The sequence below is a fragment of the Leopardus geoffroyi genome, chromosome D3 (genome assembly GCF_018350155.1).
Source record: "Leopardus geoffroyi isolate Oge1 chromosome D3, O.geoffroyi_Oge1_pat1.0, whole genome shotgun sequence".
Taxonomy (NCBI): Eukaryota; Metazoa; Chordata; class Mammalia; order Carnivora; family Felidae; genus Leopardus; species Leopardus geoffroyi.
The window spans coordinates 35,318,709-35,331,207 of NC_059339.1; the positions used below are offsets into that span (position 1 = coordinate 35,318,709).

The 12,499-nt window shown below is 41.0% G+C and overlaps 1 pseudogene; it reads right to left on the reverse strand.

Moving 5' to 3' along the window:
- Positions 1 to 8,781: 8,781 nt before the first annotated feature.
- On the reverse strand, positions 8,782 to 9,991 carry LOC123587742 (annotated as a pseudogene).
- Positions 9,992 to 12,499: the final 2,508 nt, after the last annotated feature.

A 12,499-nucleotide genomic window follows, 5' to 3' on the forward strand; every position in this document is an offset into this window, starting at 1 on the left:
CAAGAGCTCTAGCTCCGGGGCATGAATGACTTATGGAGGACACTTAAACCCGTCTTTGTTCCTGGATGCCTGGGAAGACAGTGCATCAGGCTACTGTCCTCAATAGAAACCCCAGGCCCCAAGCAAAGACAGAACTCTCTCTTCTTTCCTTTCTGAGCCTCCCAGACTCTCTCTCTCTCTCTGTATCTGCACTCTCTGTTTTCAATAAACTCTTCTCTCACTTCCTCTCAGGTTGCATTTGATTTCTATTTTGCACGAAGTCTAGGACCCTCTCGGCTGGTCTTGCGGGACCCCTCTGGGTCCTCAGGCCCTGCCAGCAGGCATCAGTATCACTGGGCTTAAGGGCATGTGCAGCAAAATTTTTACAGTCACAGACAGATTGCCCTTCCTGGAAATTATACAGATTTATGCGTCTACTAGAAGGACCAAGAGTATTTTGCTCTCCACTCTTTCCACACGGTCTGTTTCCAACCTTTTGATCTTTACCAATCTGGTAGCAAAAAATCCTGTTTGGGGAAGTATCATCTTGCATTTCTGTCATTATGAGTGATGTTGAACATCTTCTCATAAATTTAAAGAACATTTGTATTTCATTTTTTGGTTAAGCTTCTTTTCTTACAAGGTTTTTTTGTGTGGTGGATATTCTTGATTTATTAGAAAAATTAGTCATTTTCAGTGACATAAGTGGCAAACATTTCCCTGGTTTGCATTGGCCTTCTTCTATTGCTTCTGAGGAGGCCATGTAGGAAAACTGTTTTCATGTAATTAGATTTATTATTTCCTTTTTCAAAGGTACAATGACTTCTGACTCCCACTACACAGGCCAAACTTTGTAGGTAAGGGCACCACCGGCCACAAGACTGCCCTCACTTCAGACACCAGCCTCAAGTTCAGGCTCCCCAGGACCACTGGGCTGCAGTTCTGGCCAAGGGGCTGCAAGTTTGGGAGTTCTCACTACCCCTGTAGGTCCAATAATTCACCGGAACGCCTCACAGAAGGCAGGAAAGTGCTATCCAGTTTTATAATTTCAATTTTATTATAGCAACAAGGATACAAATCAGAACCAGCCCCCCGCCCCTCAAAAGACACCTAGGGTGAAGTCTGGGAGGGTCCCAAATGCAAAGCTTCTGGTGCCCTCTTTCTGTGGAGTCAGGATGTATCACCCTCCTGGCATATTAATGTGTGATAATACACAGAATATTGACAAGTATGGATGCTCAATTGAGTGTTGATGTCCAGAATTCTTTTTCTTCTTTTTTTTTTCTTTTTTTTAGACTTTATTTATTTATTTTGAGAAAGAGAGAAGGTGTGAGCAGGCGAGGGGCAGAGAGAGAGAGAGAGGGAGAGAGAGAATCCAAGGAAGATGGATGTGGGCTCCATCGTACGAACCTCAAGATCATGACCTGAGCTGAAACCAAGAGTTGGGCGCTTAGCTGACTGAGCCACCCAGGGCATCCTGAGGTCCTCAATTTTTAATTGGAATTTCACTATTAATTGAATCATTGGCCACTTGATTGAATCATTGGCCACTTGAAATTCAATCTCCAGCACACATGTCCCTTTCAGGGAGGTTGGGTTGATATCGCGTGGCTCAAGGCCCCAGCCCTCTAATCACTGACTGATCTTCCTATGTGACCAGCCCCCTTGTGAGTCATGTCCTTACCATAAATCCTCAAGGTCCACCATGAATAAGGGATATTATCACCCAGAAAACTCTGAGGAGGTAGAGCTTACTTCCCAGAACCAGAGACAAAGACCAACTAAATTCCTCATTACCCAGAATCCAGATTCCGGATTTGCTATCATAGGTAGAAAGTTCTTCCCTTTGTAAAGAATATTACAAAAACAAATTGCCCCAAGATTTTCACTACAACCTGAGTGATTCTATTTTTTTTTCCAAAATGTATTTTTGATTCATCTTATCCTAGTTGATAGGATGAAGATTTAACTTATTTTTTTTCCTAGACAGTTGTCTCAAATTCATTGACTAAACTATTTTTCCTCCACAGATTAAAATATCAACCTTATAATATACCAAAGTCCTATATGTATCTAGACCTATTTCTTAATTTCTTAGTGTGTTCCATTGATCTGTTTTTTTATGTGTTCATATGACACAGTTTTTAATTATTATAGTTTTATAATTTATTATTTCAAATTAATATTAATAGTAAATTTTGTAAACTTCTACAGAAAATTCTTTCGAAAGTAGATTTAAAATGAAATACCAATTAGAAGTAAGACACAGATATAGCTAACAGATAAGTGGCTGGCGTCCTACTGATTGGGTTATGAGCCATTTAGCAACTTAGTGGAGGAATTGCTTCCAATGAATTCAGTTACTTTTTATGCTAGATTTGAAGTTTACTCACAAAACTGTGTGCCATACACTTTTCTTTTAGGAGAAGTTATTCAGAATAATATGCACAATTTTCACTGCATTGCAAAGAGGCCAGTTAACCAAAGCTCCTGCTCTCCTCCAGTGCATCAGGAACATTCTAGGTATCTGGCTTTCTCAATGGCCAGGTGATGAATGAGTTGAGTACACACTTTCCTCAATGCTTGTTGCCTCCTGTCCATCTTGACCCCTGGGTGAAGTCTCCCTCTTGCTCAGCTTCTGACTGAGGTGAGTGTAAATCAGCCAGTCGAGCTCAGGTCCAGTGTTGGCAGAATCTAGTTCTTTGGTCATCAACCCTGGTATTTTCATCTTCAAACTGGACTTATCCTTCAGACTAGGCAAAGAAAAGCTGGGGAATAGACCACATATTTGTCTTTCATAGATAGAAATGCAGCTTTGTGAGCTTGTCTGTGAACGGTGCATGAATTTCAGAACCTGCTTCTGTACCGTCATCTAAAAGGATGAGCTTTAAGAGGTCCCAGTAATGGTGTCAAAATGCCTGCCTTATCCTATTTTTCATCTTAGTTAGTTTTTATATCCATCAAGATTTAAAGGCATGAAATGTGTTCTTCAAGAGAAAACTATGGAAGTCTTACTCATGTGTATAAATGTATTTATCTCAGATGAGGATCAGATTCATCCACTGGTGAGCACCGCGTGCTGGAGATGGAAGGGATAATAGATAACAGAGGACCTCAGGCTTCAAAAAGCCCGTGACTTTGACTAGGGGAGACAAATGGGGGTTAGCTTTTTAGCTTATAGTTTTTACGGGAAACACTGAGTTAGCAGAACTCAGGCTGTAAAGTGAACCCATAGACATTTGATGGTTTTATTTCTCACTCTGTCCAGGAAGGATTTGAGGTGGTTTAAGAGTTGTATTGACATAAAAAAACCAAAAAAACAAACAAACAAAAAAAACTCGAGTAAAGTAGTATATTCACAAATAAACAATAAAATGTTATTATACATTAAATTAGCAATAACGGATATTGTACATTTGAACACAGGATCCCTCTCCCCTGCAATCTGAAAATAGAGTTTTCCTAGGAAACCTTTCCTAAGCCAAAATGGTGTAAAGCAAAGAAGCAATTACCATTAATTTATAGGGAAAAAGTTGTGAGTGTTTCTAGGCCTCTCTTAGGCTTTTCTGATTCCTTAGCACGCATCTTGCTAAGGAGTGCACAAAGGAAAAATCCAAGTAAAGTGCAGAAGCTCACAGACTTCAAAGCTATGAGGGCTGGATACTGAGATGCTCCGTGTTTCCTGGGGAAGGAGCTTGGCACCAGCCTTGTTGCTGGGGGTTTGCTCTGCCTCTGTCATGGCTCCTTGCGAAACAAATGCTGAATGCTATTTTTGCTCTCTGCCTTTTTTATTTTTATTTTTCTTGTAAAAGCAGAAAATCTTTTGCGATTTCTTTCAGTTAGTGAAAACAGGTGCCAAAGTAGATCTTTTGCAAAAGCCAAGTGGCATAACATGAATTTTTGAAAGGCAGGAGACACCTGTATCTGTTTCACGGTGGCAGAATGATTCATTAAAAATGAAGCCTTTTTGTGAGCTCAGGCACAGCAAAGATAGATAACAGATGTGCCAAAGGTTTTGGCTTAGAAACTTGAAAGGTATAATACAGAACAAATGCAAAAGAGAAAAGTTGGGTGGGGGTGGATATTATTGTAGCGTCGCCAGTGGTCCCTCTTCCGGGCTCAGGACTAGTCTTCGAGGACCTGGAAACAGCAGTTACCTCACCGATGGGTCCCTTTCTGGACATTGCCCTCCACCAGAGAGGACTACTTCCCCTGAGATTATGCCTTCCCCTACCCCCGGGAAGTGGCTTGTGGTCAGTGACTGGCTGATGCGGAGATACACGCGTCCCACCTCCTTGTCTCCGGTTTGGGTGGACTCCGGAGGGCTGTCCTGACTCCCCTGGGGACAGGCTGAAGGCTGCAGCTTCCAAGGCGCTGGTGGTCAGCTTTTCTTCCAGCCCGAAGTCCCGCCTTCCTCCCTTCTGGAAATTAGCTAGGACAGGGAGAAAGATCCTGCCCCAAGGAATTGCCCAGGGCTCAAGGCAGGACCAGGAGACCCATTATCAGAGGATGCGTCGGGGACAGTTGATGAGCCAGCTGTGGTTCGTGGAGTCCTGCCATGGAGAGTGTGGTAGGCAGAGTTCCAGGATTGCCACCTCTCAACCGCAGCCCCTGGGGGACATGCCTCTTCTCCCACTTATTTAAACACCTATCTAGGAACTGCTGTGTTGGCATTCGGCAGATGTAATTAAGTTTCCAGATCGGTTGGTGTCAAGATAGAGAGATTATCTGAAGGCCAGGAGATGCTATCTTATTGCATGAACCCTTTAAAAGCAGAGAGTTCTTTTCCATTGGGTTACAGAAGAGCAAGGCAGAAATTTGAAGCATAGGAAGGATTTAATGTGCCCTTGCTGGCTCAAAGATGGAGAGGCATCTGTGGCAAGGACTTGGGTGACATCTAGATGCTGGGAGCCCCTCCCAGCTAACAGCCACCAAAGAAGCCAGGACCTTGGTCCCACAACCATGAGGACTTGAATTCGGCCAATAACAAGAATGAGCTTGGAAGTGAATTTGCCCTAGAGCCTCCAGACAGGAGCTTTGCCTGGCCAGTACTTTGATTCCAGCCTTACCTTGAGCAGGGGACCAGCCATGCCATTCAGGACTTTTGACATGTAGATCTGTGAGCTAATAAGTGAGTGCTGCTTTAAGCCACCGAGTGTGGCAGCTTGTTATGTATGCAGCAACAGAAAACTAATACAGGGAGACAATGCAACGGGAGGGTCTCGGGATAGGCTCCTCCCCACCGACACAAAACTGCATTTAAGTGGGTGCATTTGGTGGCATTGGCTCCTGGGAGAAAGGGGGGCGGGGGCGGTTCGCTGAATATGACTAGCCCTGCACTCAGGAAAAAAGGGAACAGGAGGCCTTAATGGACTTTGGGGGGAAAAAAAACCCAACCTCACTGGGTTTGATTAAATTTATCTGAGACTAGATTGAGCTTGCAAAAAGAGACAGAATAAAGACTCAAGTTAAAAATGGTGTGAGATCTAAAACCATAAAAGTCTCAAAGAAAACATAAGCACTAGTCTCTTGGACATCAGCCTTAGCAACATATTTATGGATCTGTCTTCTCAGGCAAGGGGAACAAAAGCAAAATTAGACTAGTGAGACTACACCAAAATAAAAAGATGTAGCACAGCAAAGGAAATCGTCAACAAAACAAAAAGGCAACCTATGAAGTGGGAGAAGATATTTGCAAGTGATATACCTGACACGGGGTTGATATCCAAAATATATAAAGAACTTGTACAACTCAAGACCGAAAGAACAAACACTCTGATTTAAAAATGGGCAGAGGATACGAATAGACATTTTTCCAAAGAAGACATCCAGATGGCCAGCAGACGCATGAAAAGATGCTCAATGCTGGTAATCATCAGGGAAGTGCAAATCAAAACCACAGTATCGCCTTACTGCTGTCAGAATGGCTAGTATCAGAAAGACAAGAAGTAATAAGTGTCGGCGAGGACATGGAGAAGGGGAATCCTGGTGCCGTATTGGTGGGAATGCAAGTTGGTGCAGCCACTGTGGGAATCAGGATAGAGGTTACTCAACAAATCAGAAATACAATATGATCTAATAATTCCACGACTGGGTATTTATCCAAAGAAAAAGAAAATACTGATATGAAAAGATAGACGCAGCCCTCTGTTTATTGCAGCGTTGTTTAAATAACTAAGACGAGGAAGCAACACAAGCGTCCATTGATAGATAAATGGATAAAGAAGATGTGGTATCTACACGATGGAATATTATGCATCCATAAAAAGAATAAGATCTTGCCATTTGCAACCACATGGATGGACCTAGGGGGGTATTAAGCTAAATGAAATAAGCCAGAGAGAGAAAGACAAATACCGTATGATTTCCCTTATATGTGGCATCTAAAAAACAAAACAAATGAAGAAACAAACAAAAAACCCAAACCGACACTTAAATGCAGAGAACAAACTGGTGGTTGCCGCGGTGGGGGAGTAGGGAACGGGTGAAATAGATCAAGGGGAGAGGCACAAACTTCCAGTTATAAAACAAGTAAGTCATGGAGATGAAAAGTACAGCCTAGGGAATATAGTCAATACAATTGTGATAACATTGTATGGTGACAGATGGTGACTGCACTTATCATGGTGAATACTAATGTATAGAATTATCAAATCACTACGTTGTACACCTCAAACTAATATAACATTGTATGTCAACCATACTTCAATAATAAATAAATAATAGAATAATAATAATTAGTAAAATGAAGTTACATTTTTATACTTCTGAGTCTATGATATGTGAAAGTTTATACTCACTATTTGCATTTGGTTGTTCAAAGTGTTTAAGACTTTCCTTACCCTACAGTTTCCACGGGGCAATGGTACACTTATCTTGTCTTGTTGTAATCTATTCACATGCTAAGAAGCATTTTCCCTGCTCCTGGATCTTCACAGAAATAGGGATTAGAAGACTTTAAAAGAAACATCTACCAATTGCCACATACGGACTTTATATGGATCCTGATTCAAACAGACTTTAAAGAAAAACTTATAGGATAATGGGGGAATTGGAACCCTGGTTGAATAGTTTATAATGTCAAGAAAAATTATTGTTAATTTTCAAAGGTGTAATAATGGATATATACATACATGGATACATCCACACATAATGAAAGATTTATGGGTGAAACGATATAATGTCTGGGATTTGCTTCTAAATAATCTGGTGTGGGGCTGGGGGATTGCTAGGTTCATAGAACACACAAGTTTCATCATGGATTGAATTTGGGGTGATGGGCACGTGGAGGTTTGTTACATTTGTTCATTATGACAAAATACTTACTCTTTTTTATTTTGTGTACTTGAAACTTTTCATTAAAAAGAGGGGTGCCTAGGGGCGCCTGGGTGGCGCAGTCGGTTAAGCGTCCGACTTCAGCCAGGTCACGATCTCGCGGTCCGGGAGTTCGAGCCCCGCGTCGGGCTCTGGGCTGACGGCTCAGAGCCTGGAGCCTGTTTCCGATTCTGTGTCTCCCTCTCTCTCTGCCCCTCCCCCGTTCATGCTCTGTCTCTCTCTGTCCCAAAAATAAATAAACGTTGAAAAAAAAAAAAAAAAAAGAGGGGTGCCTAGGTGGCTCAGTCGGTTAAGCGTCCGACTTCAGCTCAGGTCATGATCTCACAGTCCGGGAGTTCGAGCCCTGCATTGGGCTCTGTGCTGACGTCTCAGAGCCTGGAGCCTGCTTTGGATTCTGTGTCCCCCTCTCTCTCTGCCCCTCCCCCCGCTCATGCTCTGTCTCAAAAATAAATAAAAACATTTAAAAAAAATTTTTTTTAAGAAAAGAAGCCTGGCATGCCTGTGTGGCTTAGTCACTTAAGTGCCTGACTTCTCAGTTCATAACCTTTTGGTTCATGAGTTCCAGCACTGTCTACTGTCTCTACTGTCAGCACGGAGTCCACTTTGGATCCTCTGTCTCCCTCGCTCGCTGCCGTTCCCCTGCTTGTGTGCTCTCTCTCTCTCTCTCTCTCTCTCAAAAATAAGTATGAAAACATAAAAAAGAAAAAAAGGAAAAGAAGAGAAGCCAGTTTGGTTCCATTCTGGTTTTGATGACTTATGTGGCAGGGAGGCCACGCCCTCCTGGGTTACAGGGCTCCTGAGAGGGCTACCTCTTTGCCACGCAGGAGCTGTTCCAGGTACAAGAAGCCTTTTCCTCGCTCCCTTCATTCCTCTCAAGGCTTCTTGGCAGAAGTCCTACTGCTCTTCCATTTCATGCTTCTCCTAATTATTCCCAACAAAGAGAAACTTGAAATTCACATATGCTACCACTGAACATCTTGTTGCTGAAAGGGCATACAGAAATAGCCCAAAGAGCAGAGTCTGTGGCGGAGAAAGCATCTGGGGAAAGATTTCTGCCTTGTTTTTCTTTAAAATAAGGTTATTTAGCATAGGTCTCAGAAAAACATAGTGAGCCACATTTCATTTTTCTGTTAATTGCATTTGAGCTGAGAACAGAAGTAAAAAAGCATTTTCTTCATTGTCTTTTTTTTAACAAGAAATTTATTCAAACAACAAGTTGCATACCTTGAAGGGAAATTATCTAGGAATTCTTTTAGAGTAATTTATCTCTACTTAACGTCAGTTGTCCTCACACATAACAGCTATATACAAAAAAAGTTGTAAAATTATCCTTGGTTGTATAATGATAAATGAAAAACATTAAAATTCTCCAGTTGAACAGTGAAATGAAAAGATGCTCAATACCAGTAATCATCAGGGAACTGCAAATCAAAACCACAATACAACCCTACTGCTATCACCTAAAAGAAGAATTTTTATTTTATTTTATTTGTTGTTGTTGTTGTTGTTGCTAAAGAGTGAAAGCAAAATAACTTACTGGAATACAAAGATAAGAGCCGAATGGGCATTCCATGAAGGGAGAAAGGGTGTATTTTCAGAGAGGCAGTATTTTTCTCCATTCCACGTCCACTTGATGTCAATCAAAACATATCATTGTCCATTTATTTGAAAATAACGACAGCAACAAAAGCCAGTATGCTTGTGCACGTACACTAATTACTTTATGAACAATAAAAGAATGGGGAGAGGGGAGATGAAAGAATAGAGAAAACGATACTGTACGCTACGAGTCAGGATGTGGTGGAACCAAATTGCAATTTTCTAACTGAGAATGTCTTCCTTCTTAGTCTGGAGGAACAGAGTTCTGGAGTGAAGTAGCAGATTCCCTTTTTGTTAGACACTTCCTATCTGCTGCCGGAACACATCAATTGTATCTTCCTCATCCATGTCCAACTGTGCAGGTGTGTCTGTTTTAATGGATCGGCTGCCCATCAAATTAGAATCTGATCCGCCTCATTGACAAACCCTGTCATTCACAATAGGCTTTCAACAGTTCACTAAGTAGTGTATGCCTCTTAATCTTACACTGTGTCACAGAACGATCCTTCCCTGCCACCTTCAAATGAATGATCATGGTTCTTGGTCTTGACTCATTCCTTGGGTTCTTCATTGGTCACGGTGAGCCCCAGGGTCTCCTCAGCTGCTCCTTCACAAAGAAGGTACCAGGCTGGCACTGAACAAGCACATAGCAGCCCCAGGAGCAGCAGGAGGAAGAGGGAGCAGCGGTCAAAAAACATATTCTGAAATAAAAAAATTAGTCTCTTGGAAGTGTAAATTTAATTTGTTAGAATCTACTAGACCAGGGTAGGGGAAGATCTTTATTATGGGAATTATTTCCAGTTGATTAATTGTGAAATAGCTGAGACTGAGCTGGAGAAGTCTGAAACTCACAGGTAACTGACATACTTGTGTAAGATAAAGGTCTTAGCAGGGAAGGGCTTCTCAACACAGCCAAAAGAGCAAGGAATGTTCCTTTACAGCAGCATTAAAAGAATAAAAGACTTGGGAATGAATTTAACAAAACAAAATGTCTACTTGGAAAACTACAAAACATTGTTGAAAGAAATTAAGGAAGATCTAAATAAATGAGAAGATATCTCAGGTTCAAGGGTCAGAGGACTTAATATTCTGTCAAGATGTCAGCACTCCCCAAAGTGATCCACAGAGTCATTCACTGCTATCCCCATCAAAATTTCAGCTGGGTTCTTTGCAGATATTCACAAAATGATCCTAAAAATCACATGGAAACACAAGGGACTCAGAAGAGCCAAAATATTCTTGAAAAAGAAGAACAAAATTAGAGGACTCACTTCTCGAAACAAAAACTGATTTTAAAGCTACAGTGATCAAGACAATGTGTTCCCAGCATGAAGACAGACATATAGTTCAAAGGAATAGGATTCAGGGTCCAGAAATAAACCTTCACATTGCAGTTAATTGATTTTCTTTTTTTTTTCTTTCTTTCTTTCTTTTTTTTTTCTTCAGTTAATTGATTTTCAATAGGGTCCAAGACCATTCAGTGGAGAAAAGAATAGTCTTTTCAATAAATGGTTCTTGGATAACCAGGTAAAAGAATGAAATTAGATGATCTACCATACACCATATACAAAAATTAACTCCAAATGGGTCAAGAACCTAATTTAAAACTGTAACAGTCTTTAGAAAACACACAGGTGTAAATCCTTGTGATTTTGGATTAGGTAATGATTTTTTAAGACATGACACCTGAAGCATAAGCAACTGAAGAAAACATCGACAAATTGAGCTTTATCAAAATTAAAAAAATTTGTGATTCAAAGAACACCATCAAGAGAAGTAAAAAACAAAAAAAAGGACAACCTATAGAATGGGAGAAAATATTTGTAAATCATATATCTGACAAAGGATTGATACCTAGAATATATAAAACACTGTTACCACTCAACAATAAGAAGATATATAACCCAGTTGAAACACAGGTGTAGGATCAGAGGAGACATTCTCCAAAGAAGATATGCAAGTGACCAACATGCACATGAAAAGATGTTTCAACACAATTAGCCACCAGGGAAATGCAACTCAAAACCACAATGTGATACACTTCACACTACGATAGCTATAATCACAAAGACAGATAATAAAAAGTGGTGGCAAAGATACGGAGAATTAGAACCCACCAATATTGCTGATGGGAATGTAAAATAATGCAGTTCCTATAGAAAATAGGTTGGCAATGCCTCAAATGCTCAAACATAGAGTCATCACGTGGCCTTGCAGTTCTACTCCTAGGTATATACCCAAGAGAAATGAAAACATATGTCTACACAAAAACTTATACATGAACGTTCATAGTAGCCTGGAGGCTGGGTGACCACTTATGAGATGGCTGTGTCACGGGCAGGCTACTGGTTGACAGCTCAGCAGGGTCCGGGGTCCTGAGAACTTGAGTCCGTGTTCATGAACTCCTCCATGGGCTGTTCTCCTTCCTCAAGCCGTGATGACTGGACTTGAAGAAGGAGAGGGAACATCCCAAGACACAAGCAGTAAAAGGTGCCAGCTTCTTAGGGCCTGAGTCTAGAAACTGGTACCATCACCTCTGTTGCATTTTATTGGTTGAGCAGTCACAGAACCTAGATTCAAGAGGAGGGGACATTGACCTCAACTCTTGATGAAAAGTGTGTTAAAATTTTGATGACATGTTTTATAACTGCCTCACCCCATAGTAATTTCCAGAGCTGGGATGTGAATCCAGGAATGTCTGAATCAGAGAGTTCAAAGTCTTAAAAATTCTGATTTACATTTCAAATAGGAAGGGTGAGAGACCCTGGCATGGAAGAGCGGGAAAGCTATTTAAAATATTTTTAGTTGGGGGTGGCTGGCTGGCTCAGTTGGAGGAGCATGTGAATCTCAATCTTTAGGTCGTGAGTTCCAGCCCCATGTTGGGTGTAGAGATTACTTAGATGAAATAAAACTTAAAAACAATAAAATATTTTTAGTTGGTTTTAGGAGGGATGTTGTTGCTGCTGTATTACCCTGTTCATAATCATGACCATTTCGAATAAAACTATTGGCAATATTTATAGCAAATTTCAGTGATGTCATTTTAACGCTGAATTTCTGAAAGGGGGAAGGTCACTTATATTAGAGACGAGGCGATGAAAAGAACAAACAGAAGAAGGGCTTGTTTCCCTTTTAGCAACAGATCTGAAGACAGGACTTGCCATGAACAGAAAGAGCTCTGTCTATACTTTGGTTTTGAAGGAGAAGAAAAGTCCCTTTATAGTGGGCATGTCTTAACTCAACACCACGTTTCTCAGCTGAGCTTTAATCCTAGGGCTACAATCAAACCATTCAAAACCCTATCATTATACCTGACAGATGGGGCATGTGCCAGCATGATTCAGACCTGGTAGCACATCAAATTGGGAAGTCAGGGCTTTGTTCAATTGTTGGTTTTAAGATGCAAATAGAATCCAGCCCCTTTCCTATTTTATTCTGCCATTGTTCCTCAAAGTTTTTCCCCAGAGGATAGAGAAATTCCAGCCATTGCCCTCATTTGCTTTGGGGATCTTGGGTTTTAATACCACTACAGATGAAGATTTGCATAAATCACAGCTGCTAAAAGCTGACTTAAGTGAATAGACAT